Source organism: Helianthus annuus, chromosome 11 (genome assembly GCF_002127325.2).
Source record: "Helianthus annuus cultivar XRQ/B chromosome 11, HanXRQr2.0-SUNRISE, whole genome shotgun sequence".
In the NCBI taxonomy this organism is placed as follows: Eukaryota; Viridiplantae; Streptophyta; class Magnoliopsida; order Asterales; family Asteraceae; genus Helianthus; species Helianthus annuus.
The window spans coordinates 181,472,420-181,485,057 of NC_035443.2; the positions used below are offsets into that span (position 1 = coordinate 181,472,420).

A 12,638-nucleotide genomic window follows, 5' to 3' on the forward strand; every position below is an offset into this window, starting at 1 on the left:
ACACTTTGATCCATGATGATAGACATTGATGAGAGCACAACAAACACAACAGTCAATCAGAACCGAGTTTATTATTCGTAACATGTCTTTAAGCTAAACAGTTACATTATTTTCGTTAAACAAAACTGTCAACTCGCCAACTTTATGTTGACACACTTTTCTGCATGCTTGCAGGTTGTTAGACACATTATGCTTTGGAACTTACAGTCTGGGGAGCTGGGAGTGTCATGTGGCTTGCTTCTTGATGCAAACGATTAACATTATTCAATTTATAACAATTTGTTTTGATTATGTTGAAACAGTTACATTTGCTTCCACTGAACACATGTTTTGTTATAAAGATATTTAGGAATTTCACTTTTCATGTTGGACATGACGATTGTGTTTAATATTATGGTATGTCACACGCCTCGCGGTGAGATCCGCATGTGCTATTTTGGGGGTGTGACAGAATCATTGAGGAACAACCTTACATATTTGCATGTATTATAGATGATTCCTCTATCACACTATCTTCTTGATAATTTTGGCCACTAAAACAACAAGATCATTAAATAAAACAATAATATGGATTCTTTCACATAAAATTGTTCTCCGTGTTTTGAAGCATTCCCAAGTTCTTTCATGACTTGGAATTTGTGGATACTTCATTACTAGAATAAATGCGTGATAAAGACGAAGATAATATAAAGATTGCGTAGAGTTCCTTGAGAGAGCTTTAAGTGAAGTTTGGGAGTGTGGTGTGTGTTTTGCTTCTTGGTTTCGGTTTTTAAACAGAAGAAAGAGAGAGAGCAGAGAGGGGGGGGGGGGGTAGATGAAGGTGTTGTGTGATGATGAGATTCTTTGAGTACATAAGTGATCACATGAGGCTAATGCCCATGTGTTTAAGGTTCTCATGGGATCTTATCCCTAACTAACCAACGCTCTATATCCTTTAAAATCAGAATTTTGTGTTTAGCTGGTGTATTTAGACACCATACATATATAGTTTATACATAAAAATGGTGTCTTATGGTATTTTAATCATGTATAAACACTAGTTTATGTACTGTTTATTTTTAACACTCATCCTAATGTTTATAGTTCATACAAATTTTTATAATCCATAGGCAATAGTAGAATTCGATGAAATTCGAGGCGTTCTACAATTTAAGGATTTGTTGTTTTGTAATTTGCACATCATCATTGTTTAAATTTTAGACCGTTTTAACTTAAGATAGCACAAATGTGTTCGTTGGTGATAGTATTCTCTATCGGACATATTGTAAGCGTGCCTACTAATGCTCATGCAATGCATTGTATGACCAAGTTAACACTAAACTAAGTCTATATACGGATGCTAACATGGCTAAACGAGGGTTGTCACATACCCTCCTTGTTAAAGAAATTTCGTCCTCAAAATTTGACTATGATATTCTTAGAATTCTAGTTACAAATTCGTCTACAACGGAAGTGTTAAAGCACATTACTTTATATCTTTACTGACAATCAATTATATAATGTATGAATTTCAATTCATAAACAAAAAGTAGAAAGTTACAATTATTTACAAATGATAAGACCTATGTACACATTTGTATGGTTAATTTTGCATATAAAAATTAAAAGGTTTTTCACCTTCATTAACCTACCATAGGTTTCTCCGTTAAGAAAAAAAAGGACATGTGCTTCTTTTCCAATTTGGTAGTTTCCTAGGGCATCCAATTTCATCCGATAGATCTAAATATGTTTGATTTCTCTCTTTCCTTTAATTTTTTATCTTATTATTCTTGTTGAATAAGGAACGCAAATTAAATAGGTCAAACACATCACAAAAAAAAAACATATATAATCTTTTGAAGGAAGGCATTTTTTGTATCTGATTACACTAATAACAGGCGTTGGAGTGGTGTGGGTAAATTTTTTAATTGTTAATTAATGTATAAACCTATGATTTAGCTATATTTCACCATTTTTTTCATTTTTTATTACTCACCCACCACATTTCATCTTTCACATTTCGACAACACACCTTAGTGAACGGTGAAGCCATCCTTCACATATGGCGCCCATGTGATGCACTTTTTTATATTTCACATTCACCATAACGCATACTCCAACTTAAATTATACTCTTATATTGATTATTGCAAATGTAACAATCAAAGAGATAGATTTAATCACAAGATGCTATAAAAAAAAATTTAACACCTCCATCGACAACGACACTGTGTATTGTTGTTTATGCATTCGCCAAGGGCCATATTCCCCCTCAACTCTGTACAACCACCATCGCAAACGGCGGCATAACAATGAACCGCTGGAAAAATGTATTCGCATACCTTAAATGGTGGTGTGTCCACATCATCACCTAACACATAAGATTTATCAATTTATGTGATATTAAACATACATAAAATGAAAAAGAATCGATTAGAATATAGTAAATCACATTTAGTTGTAGTCGTAGTTGCAACGATTAGTAACAAAAGGATGTAGACAAGCTTCATTCTAGTATTGCTTTGTGGTTTCTTTAACTTTGATCACAACAAAGACTCATTTACAACATTGTGCATTTATAAGTGTGTTGAGAAGTTTACGAATTAATTGCCCGATATCCGTTACCATATATCAATATTAAATAGCTAATTAGTATATGTATTTAAGTATAGTGTTTTTAATTTTTCTTTTAGTTTCATACAACACAAACTATTTCAAATATATTTTATTTAAATACAATATTTTTTTTAACTTTTTATGCTAGTTAGCTTGTGCTTCCCGACAGTTGAAACCCCATGAGAAGAATTACACGACTCACGATTTGGAATTTGGAGCCGTAGTCTTTGCACTTAAAATCTGGAGGCATTACTTGTACGGTACCAAATGCACTATTTATATCGATCACAAGAGCCTTCAACACATTTTCGACCAGATGGAGTTGAACATGTGACAGCGTCGTTGGGTTGAACTCTTGAACGACTACAACTGTACAATCAAGTACAATCCAGGCAAAGCTAATGTTGTAGCGGATGCCCTTAGTCGGAAGGAAACCAAACCTAAACGCGTTCGAGCTTTACAGCTTACTATTCATTCTAACCTTCCTGACCAGATCTGTTTTGCCCAAACTGAAGCATTGAAGGACGAGAACCTTCAAACTGAATCCATGCGGGGCATGGAGAAGCAACTCAAAACCAAGTCTGACGGAATTCGCCATTTCATGGAGTGAATATGGGTCCCATTGCATGGAAATCTAAGAGAGCTTGTGATGGACGAAGCACACAAGTCTTGGTACTCCATTCATCCGGGTTCTGATAAGATGTATCAGGAATCTGAAGGTCTTATACTGGTAGCCGAACATGAATGCTAACATAGCGACGTATGTGAGTAAATGCTTGACTTGCGCGAAAATCAAGGTGGAATACCAAAAACCGTTTGGTTTGCTTCAGCAACCAGAACTGCCTATGTGGAAATGGGAACAGATTTCCATGGATTTCATCACCAGTGTACCCAAAACTCAAAACAAAAATGATACCATTTGTGTCACACCCCGATATTTCCACGTATTACCGGTGGGCCCGGTGGGGAGTATCGTGACGTAGTTGATATCATTATAGTCAATAATCACAGTTTAATGCACAGCGGAAGTCTAAAAGTAAAATATTACAAATCGAATTGAAAGTAACAATGTATTACAACGGAATGTAAAGGATCCACAGGGGGATCAAAATAAAAGAAGATACTTGTTCAACAGATTTTAAGTGACAAGGCTTGCAAGACTCTTATTTATTCACTCAGGAGTAACCAGCCTATTCCGCCTAGTACCTGCACTTTAGCCTTTTGGAAAATACGTAACACTAACACTGGTAAATACAATTAACTGACACTTTTGAAAAATGTTTTAAGAAAATTTATTTAAATGCACAAGGCACAAATAATCTTTTATAACTTGGGATAATTATTTAAAAATAAACTTTTTAAAGAATTACATGTGTGTTATACGTTCAGTAGCCCGGGCTGAATACCGGGTTAAAGATTAATAGACACACCACATAATATATCCCACGGCGAGTTATTCTCGAACAGGTGGGTACATTATTTTTACATACGCACCGGCAGGTGTATGCCTACACCCCGTGCTTAAGTCGTGGCCATTTCAATGAATGAGCCGAGGATATCCAGGACATGGTCATTAACCCCCCAAAGGCTTAAAACAAACAAAACTGATTAAACAGGTTATCTCAATGAATTAACCTTCATCTGATTAAAAATTCAATACCCGACCAAGCGGTATTTTATATACCGTACCCCAAGCCCGTATAAGGGAAAATAAGTTAAAAGTATTTACCTGAGCCAATTATACAATTTATCCCAGCCGTATACAATTGGCAAATGCAGATATCTTTTACTGGGCTCCTAAATCTGGAACGAAGGTTTTAATAACCTATTAGATTCCTAACGGGTCTTATTTAAGTTTAAACTTAGACAGGTTAGTTTTAAAGGAAGATATACAGTTCAAAACGCAAGATTAAGCAAAGACCGGATTTGAATGTGATTTAGACCCGACAAGTTTGAAGACTTGTATAATATGGGTAAACTAAACACATTTTGAGATAAAAATGATAAGGTTTGACCCGTTTCGGTCAATTTATGTAAACTAGTCACATAAACCGTACCGAACGTGAAGAACGCATAACGGGTAACCAAAAGAGTCATCTACAGGTTTCACAAGTTAATATGCCTTAAATATGTTGTGATATCAGTAGGATACCTTCCATTATGCCCAAAACGAATTTAAAATCAATTTATGCCCCGTAGGGGGATTTTGGTCATTTTAAAGCTTATAAAAGGAATTAAATATTAATTTGAGGTTCTGGTCAGAAATGATCAGTAAAAATATTTATTTTTATAAGTCATAACAGTAGGGTATTGCGTATATGTGAAATTTACCATTTATAACCAAATTATGCACCGTATGGGCATTTTGGTAATTTCACATAATCTTTAAAGGTCAAATTCGGAAATCTGAGTTCAAAAGTTTTGATTACTGTTAAAGTATAAAAATTTACTTAAAACATCAGTAGGTATTAAGTCTTATATGTTAAAAATAGTTTTAATCCATACTATGTGTTTAAAACGCATAAAAAGTCGTTTTTAAGCGATTTTCAGGTTATTTAAGGAAAGCTGAGATCCAGAAGGCTTAAAATATTTTATTTAACATATAAAATCAGTAGCAAAAGGTTTGGTATCAAAATGTTATGTAAAACTCATTTTATTAGCAAAAGGGGTATAACCGACAATTACCGAATCAAAGCTAGAACCCTATGTTATGATCAGTTTAAAAATAAATAAAAATCTTCAAAAATCCTAAAATATTATATTACATCAGTGGTAAAAAGTTTGGTGTCAAAATTTGGGTTTAGATAGGCTTTATGCTAATAATGCCGTTTAATTAATAAAAAGCTTTCAAATTACGATATTGAGCATAACTCTTAATTTAGACCTCAAACTGATGTCAAATTTTTAGGACATGTTTATAAATCAGTAACAAAGGTTTTTGTCCTCTCACATTTTCAAAAATCTCGTTTTAATGTAAAAAGGGCATAATGGTCAACTTTTAAGCATATAACGGAAACATGCAAATGAGTCGGATAAATAAGGAACCAAGTTGTATAACCTCAGAGAGTTATACTAACCTATAACCTAGTCCTAATGGAGCTCTAAGGCATGTATAAACTAAGCTAAATCGGGTCAGAACTGAAAGTCAAAGCAAAAGTCTTCTTTTGCGACTTTCGGTTTCGAACCGAGCCTAAACTCAGAATCGTCGGGTTGAACATGCTTAGACATGTTCTTACATTAATTACCAAGCTATCTTAGTGTTAAAACAGGTTCCATAGCTTCTACATTGCTAATTATGAATTTATTTGCAAAATAGCTTTCTGTTGACCCGACAATTGACCAAGTTAGAGTGATAATCAGGGGGTTCCCTTTTAAGGGTTTATTACCCACCTAATTACCAACTCATAACCACTTTCAATTCGAAAAATGACTGGACCATTAGTGATTAATTACTAAGTCAAAGCTTAATTACGACGGCTTTCACTTTTGGTCATTAAGCTAATAAAACATGAACTAGGAAGGCTAAGAACACTCACAATGGTCCTTAGCACGAATTAGGAGCTGATGGAAGCTTGCTTGAAGTCCAGAGAGCTCCAGAGAGTGTACGAGAATGATTTTCAATTGAGCAAGAAAAATGTTGCAACTTATGTTCTTTATATAGTGATTTTAATTGCACAAGATCATTACACACAAGTCTACAAGTGTTCCTTGATCATCCCAGGTGTCCCCTATGCATGAAAACCTGTTGGTGCAGCCCCTGAATTCGAAAACCAGATCTTTAAGGCGGTGCAACCTGCTGTAACAGGCAACTGTCCAATTTTTCTGCATCTGCAGGTTCCAGGCGGCCCGCGTAAGGCATCGCCAATGACCTACGCGGCCCGCGTAGAGGTCAGGTCCGGTCAACAAGTTTCCAGCTTTGCAACTTTGGTCCCTGGTCCTTCAAATCTTTATTTAACTTGCATTTATTGCACTTTTAACCCCCAAACTTGATTTTTAAGGACTCTAAGTTATAAACAAACTCCGTTAAGCTCCCGGTTAGTTATACGATCACCGAAAAGTCCTGAATTTCAACGTTGACGCTTTTAACCCTTATTTCTTGGAATTGATACTTTAATTATTAAACGCGTCGAAACTCTACGAATTTAATATTCGTTATTCTTGGGATCAAAATAAATTATCACAATGTTTTTGGGATCGTAAATAGGTCATTCAGAGGTTACTTTAACATGTTGACACTTTTAACCTCTATGCTTTACAAGATCCATCTTTTTAACACAAACGACTTCCAATGTTCGATCAATTATTCATTTAAGAATACGAACGTCGTGTGAGGTCAATCAGAGGCACAAAATGGCATGTTGACACTTTGGATCCCTTTATTCACATATTTACATTGTTTGGAAACTTTAGTCCCTCATATTCAATCCATTACATGTTTAAAGCTCATGACACGTGTCTTCATTATATTGGTCGTGATTTTACGAGGTATTACAATTTGGGTGATCGTTGACCGTCTGACCAAATCTGCACACTTTCTTGCGATCAAGGAAACCGACAAGTTTTCACGACTTGCTAGTATCTACTTGAAGAAAGTAGTTTCTCGGCACGGGGTGCCGACCTCCATCATCTTCGATCGTGATCCGTGTTTCGTGTCCGATTTGTGGCAAGCAATGCACAAATCATTCGGCTTGCGTCTAGACATGAGTATCGCCTATCATCCTCAAACAGATGGTCAAATTGAACGAACCATCCAGATGCTTGAAGACATGCTGCGAGCATGTGTGATCGATTTTGGTAACAATTGGGAAAGACACTTGCCTTTGGTAGAGTTTTCTTACAACAATAGTTACCACTCTAGCATTCAGGCAGCTCTGTTCGAAGCATTGTACAGACGGAAATGTCGATCTCCTCTTTGTTGGCTTGAGGTTGGTAACAGCCAAATCACGGGTCCAGAACTCGTACTTGAAACTTCTGAGAAGATTGTTCAAATCAGAAATTGTATGGCGGCAGCTCATGATCGCCAAAAAAGCTACGTCGATAAGCTTAGGAAACCCTTGCAATTCGCCGTGGGCGACCAGGTTTTATTAAAAGTCCCACCCTGGAAGGGTGTGGTTCGTTTTGGAAAACGAGGCAAGCTCAATCTGCGTTATGTTGGGCCGTTCAAGAATTTAGACAGAATCGGTAAAGTGGCTTACAGACTTGAGTTGCCCGATGAACTTAGTAATGTATACAATGTCTTTCACATCGCTAACTTAAAGAAGTGTTTGTCTGATGAAACATTTGTGGTTCCTTTCCAAGAACTGAAAATCGATGACAAGTTACAATTTATCGAGGAACCTATTGAAATCATGGACCGGGAGGTCAAGGTCCGCAAACACAGTCGAATACCAATCGTGAGAGTCCGTTGGAACTCAAAGCGTGGACCAGAGTTCACGTGGGAACACGAGGATCAGATGATGCTCAAGTATCCACATTTATTCAAAACCGATGAACCTAACACTGACACGACTAGCGAATTTCAAGACGAAATTCCCTTTCAACTTGGGGATGATGTGGTACCCAAGGAAAACCCACAGTAATTGTAACTTATCTTCCCACTCTTCTATAACCGCTTACCAAATTTCGGGACGAAATTTCTTTCAACTTGGGGATGATGTGACAACCCGCAATTTCAGGTTAATACTTTAACCTAACCACAGTTAGTTTAGACATACATTCATATCACTGCATCTAACTAGGGTTAGTTAGATGAGTCTAAATTGGTAATTCGGGGAATTACCGGAACACACACACAAGTTAATTCTCGAACGTTGGTGACTAACTCGAATAATAATTATAAGCGGACGATTTATACGGAACTCATGCGTTGCATGACAAATACGTGAATTATATGTTTTAAGACGTTATGTATATTGTGTAGTTACATAGTTAGGGGTGTTTAGAGTTAATATTGAAATTAAAATAAAACTACTGCAACCCTAAACATTCCCCGTTATCTCACTGTATGGCAGTTATCCTTGTTCTCTTGATTTCATGCAAACCCTAGAGATCCAAACAATTGTCCCGTGTTTAGTTGATCATGCCTGCTGAATGTGTAATTGTTATTAGATTGTATGAATGTGTAATTATTGTTTGATGTTAGTGATGCTATTGAAATATTAGAACTACTAAACTGTTGTATTGGTTCGTAACATTGTTGATTATTGAGATTAGGGTTTGGTCGATGAACTGCTACATTAAAAAACTGTGATTGTTGTTTCTTTCATGTTACTGTGTGTTTGCAATTGGTTCAACCTCGAGAAGTCACAAGTCTGGGTTTTTTTGGAAGTTATATTGTTATGAGTTTTAGCTTGAATCTAAGGTCCGAGTTTAATTATCATATTTATTCCGGGTTTCCTTGTGATATTTGGTCCGAGTTTCTTTAAGTTAACCGAGTTTATATATACAAAACAAGTTATCCGAGGTTACCTAAATACATCCGTCCGAGTTTGAGTGTGATCCGAGTTAATGTTTCATTGTCCAAGTTAAGTATACATGTGTTTAGTTGTTCCGAGTTTATATATGTTTTTGGATCCAAGTTACTTGATTCCGAATATAGTGGTTAACAAGATTGTCCGAGTTCCGTTAAAAGGATTCCGGGTTTCATGATGTATATATATAGGGAGTCCGAGTTACTAGATGCATTAGTTTCCGAGTTTAGTGATGTGAACAGGTCCGAGTCTATGTGTGTATATGTGGTCCCAAGTGTTGGTTTAAGGAAACAAGGGGTTTTCGAGTTTATTGGTGGAGTCTCAGTTATGCATATGTCCGAAGTTTACATATACATAATAACCATGTATCCGACATAATACTATGCTGCCCGAACTTATATAGTTTATATATGTATAACACTATGTGGTCCGAGTTATTAAAGGGGTTCTGAGTTTACTATGTTATCCGAAGTTATGTGTACATAAGATCTATGTGTCCGAGTTTAAACACATGACAGGTCCGGGTTATACACAAGGGTTGATCCGAGTTATATGTAATAAAAATGGGTCCAAGTTATAAAAGAATGAATGGGTTCCGAGTTTGGTATAGTGGTCCGGGTTTGTGGATAATTTCCGAATTTATATGTATTACCTAGGTTGTCCGAGTTTATGTAAATGTAAATGAATCCGAGTTATGTGTTTAATATTATTTACTATCAGTTCGACATGATTAATGGCTAGATCCTGATACGTCACACGCCTTGCGGTGAAATTCGCATGTGGTAATTTAGGGGTGTGACATTTGATCTTTCATATCTTTTAAAATTTTAAAGTTGAACAAAATACATTTTACAAAAAGTTTAGTGACTTTATGTAACCATCACTTATACATTATTTCTTAATGCTAGCTTTTGTTAATATTATAAGCTTTAGATTATAAATTACAAACTAAATTCATAATATTAACGGCGGCAATAGAAAATTTATATTCTTTTATTAATTTGTTATTATAATAACTGAATTTTAAATATATCGTATACATTATTTCTGAACACTAGCTTTTGTTAATATTATAAGCTTTAGATTATAAATTACAAACTAAATTCATAATATTAACGGTGGCAATAGAAAATTTATAAATTTTATTAATTTGTTATTATCATACTTGAATTTTAAATATATCTTATACATTATTTCTGAACACTAGCTTTTGTTAATATTATAAACTTTAGATTATAGCTTTTGTTAATCTTATTGTTAAGCTAGCAAGGCGGAACAATAACGTAATTACCATGAGTTATATAATCAAACCTTGACACTATTTTTGCCCCCAACCCACTTATTACCACAAACATAGAATACATTGTAGATATCATGCTTTCATTTACCATTCCGGACAGGCTAACATGTCCAACCATAAAGGGAAGTCAACCCAAACAGATTTATTCACAATATTCACGGCTATTCTTGTTAATGATTATACTAAATAGAGGACTTCCCCTGGTAACTGCTACGTCTCATGTAAGTAATACAGTCATACGTCTCATGTAAGTAATACAGTCATGGTCAAGTTTTAGTATTATCACCCTACGAGTTTTTTTATTGATTAATAGACATGTACGAGTACAGAAATCCATCCATGATGCAATTAGCACGTTTCTTATCACATTAATAGTTAATAATAAACTAAGTTCGTTGCTCCCTCGAAGTATAAAACAAGTAGAAATGGTCCATGAACTCATAGTATTCATGTTCCTGCTTCTACCCGAAGACGTCGTCTCACACAGTGGCGGATCCAGGAATTTTTTTCACTGGGTTCACTTTTATAGATGTTTCAATCATGTGACTGACATAAAAAATTCAGGTCGGTTCGACGGTTCGGATCGGGTAAGGTTCATCACATAATAAAAATACGATACAAGGAACTCATACACATAAGCAAGTCAGTGGTTAATGGTGCCTTAGTTTGCGTTCTTATTCACACTAGTGTTACAAAATGTCGGCGGTTCAGGAAGTAATGTGTTCAACAAACCATGTTCAGTTCTTCTAGCTTCATTGATAATATTTTCACATGTTTGACTTGTTTTATGCGGGAAATAAATATATATGGACTGGATGATAATAGAATTGAATTCACTGGGCATGCATTGGCACTCTACATGAATGATACAGTTATTTGGACTAGCAAGCCATAGGTCTTCTTAAGAGAGTTAAAGATCAAAAGTGTGATCCAAACGAAGACAATAAATTTCTCTAACAAAGCAGCCAAATCAATAAATCAAACTCGGGTTTCATAAAGCACATCACAAGCAACCAAATCAATTCAGCACATCACAAGACTCGAACTTGGGTTTCATAAAGGACATCACAAGCAGCCAAATCAATTAATCAACTAAACCACCACTAAATTTCTCTAACAAAGTGTGATCAAAACAAAAACAATAATAAAAAAACAAAGAGAAAACTTACTGGTGATTGCAAGAACCCTAGGTTTAGCCATCTGACCCTTTCCAATTTTCCCTGATTTACCCCAAATTCCTCGGCTTTTCACCACCCGAATCGATCACACAACCTTCTGCTTGGTTCCTTCCATTGCAGTTTCGCTAAATATTACAAACCTTCTGCTTAGTTCCTTCCATTGTAGGGAGGACGGTGAGGTGGTCGCTGGACGGAGGAGGACAGCCGGAGGGAGGAGGGTGAGGGTGGAAGCGTTGTTGTTCTTGTTCGATACCTACGAGGCTGCGAGTATGCGAGCCTGCTGTTGTTCACTTGTTCTATGCTTTTGTTGTAACCCTAAATGGGTAAAGAAAAAAAATAGGAATTAAAAAAACGGTAACAAAAATTTAGTAAGTGCCTAATATGGGATTCGAACCCGGGTATCAACGGAAGAAGAACGCGACTTAACCAGTGGAAACAAAGCTTTTTTGTTTATGGGTTCACTTTATATTTTACTTATCGGTTCCTTTTCAGTTTTTTATATATATTTACACTAAAAATTAAAAACCGAATGGGTTCCTGGGAACCCGATGATTGTTCATAAGTCTGCCCCTGGTGTCACACCCCCAAAATACCACATGCGGAAACACCGCAGGACGTGTGACGTACCAGGATCCAGCCACCAATCACATTGAACCACAACATTGTATTAAATAAAAGTTCCATTTATTTCATTAGTAATTCCAAACCCAACTTAAGCCATATTCGTTCAGCGGAAGCATATTATAAATAGTTATTCAAGTAATTCAAAACAAGTGTGCAAGTTTAATAAACAAGTATCCAAGAGCTATGACCCATGACCACTCCAGCACTCCCATATAGCAAGTTCCATCCGTGAATCTAACGACCTGCAAGCATGCAGACAAGTGTGTCAGACGACGCTGGTGAGTTCAAAGTTTGTTAACACGTTTTAGTTACCAGATATAAGTATAAAACATTTCAAAGATTTGATGTTGTTATTAACTCGATTACCGCAGATGGCTACAGATTATTTGCCCTTCCCCAATGCTCTATCAAACATTGGTCAAGTGGTTAAGGTAATTAGTTCACGACCCTCCTCCCCGGTACGGTGTGAGGG

The 12,638-nt window shown here is 36.0% G+C and overlaps 1 long non-coding RNA gene across 1 annotated transcript; it reads right to left on the minus strand.

The window, feature by feature from the left end:
- Positions 1-2,091: 2,091 nt before the first annotated feature.
- LOC118484309 lies at positions 2,092-11,845 on the minus strand. Its single transcript, XR_004873289.1, has 2 exons — positions 11,534-11,845; positions 2,092-2,349 (listed from the first exon to the last, which is right to left on the minus strand). It is a non-coding gene; the product is annotated as an uncharacterized LOC118484309 (long non-coding RNA).
- Between the last annotated feature and the right edge of the window lie 793 nt (positions 11,846-12,638).